The 1,040-nt window shown below is 41.1% G+C and overlaps 1 long non-coding RNA gene across 1 annotated transcript; it reads left to right on the plus strand.

The window, feature by feature from the left end:
* Positions 1-748, plus strand: LOC113473164. Its single transcript, XR_003395218.1, has 2 exons — positions 1-47; positions 654-748. It is a non-coding gene; the product is annotated as an uncharacterized LOC113473164 (long non-coding RNA).
* Positions 749-1,040: the final 292 nt, after the last annotated feature.

Consider the following 1,040-nt stretch of genomic DNA (forward strand, 5'->3'; position numbering starts at 1 on the left):
TGCCCAACAAGTTCCCAGCCGTCATCAAGAACACGGTGTCTAGAAAAGTAAGCAACACAGTGTGATTTCACAGGAATATTTTAGTCAATTTTCGTTCTGACGTGATGATTTTGAATAAAAAAAAAGAGTGTTCCACCGCCCGCTGTTTTTATTCCGTAGCCATGAAGCTCCTACATTGGACACCTATGTCGTAGTATGCCTCTCATCAGATGGGCGAAAAGAGACACAATACTTCCCATTTAGGTGCTGGGTCAACACGAGAACACCAGAAATTAACACTCCTACATTGGACATCTGTGTCGTAGTATGCCTCTCATCAAATGGGCGAAAAGAGACACAATACTTCCCATTTAGGTGCTGGGTTAACACGAGAACACCAGAAAGTAACCCGTTGAAAAACTTGCAATCGAAAAACGAGTAGGTACAAATTCTTGATGAGTACAAATTTTTCACTTCAGTTTGGATTTTTCACAACTTTCTACGCGTAGGGATTTAACCCGTTGAAAACTTGAAATCGAAAAACGAGTAGGTACAAATTCTTGATGAGTACAAATTTTTCACTTCAGTTTGGATTTTTCACAACTTTCTACGCGTAAGAATCGACCTTATATTCGTAATGTTTACCAAAATGCATAACTTTTCTCCCATTTCAGATTGTGAAAGAACTACTAATCAAGGAGACTGAAGAGAGCTATCAATACAAGAAGGATTGGGTGTTTGAGGAAGACTTACCTAATGAAGTGCGGTGTAAGGTAAGAGAATAGGTTTGAAGAAGAGAAAACTAGATAGAAGTGAAGGTCCCGGGTTTGATTCCCGGCGGGGACGAAGTCTTTTCGGCTCTGTGCTTGGAGTTCGGGGTGCACTCAGCCTTGTGAGGACAAATACTTAACCAGTGGCGCGATTACCAGTGTAAAAGGATTTCAAATAAGACACTTATCCTCAACCATTGGGATATCCACAAGAGTTGTGAAAAAGCTCTCTGCTTTACTAGGACCTTTAAACCAATCAGAAGGGCGGCTTTCTTTACTCGTACAGTGTGG

Source organism: Diaphorina citri, unplaced genomic scaffold (assembly GCF_000475195.1).
Source record: "Diaphorina citri unplaced genomic scaffold, Diaci psyllid genome assembly version 1.1 scaffold17352, whole genome shotgun sequence".
In the NCBI taxonomy this organism is placed as follows: Eukaryota; Metazoa; Arthropoda; class Insecta; order Hemiptera; family Psyllidae; genus Diaphorina; species Diaphorina citri.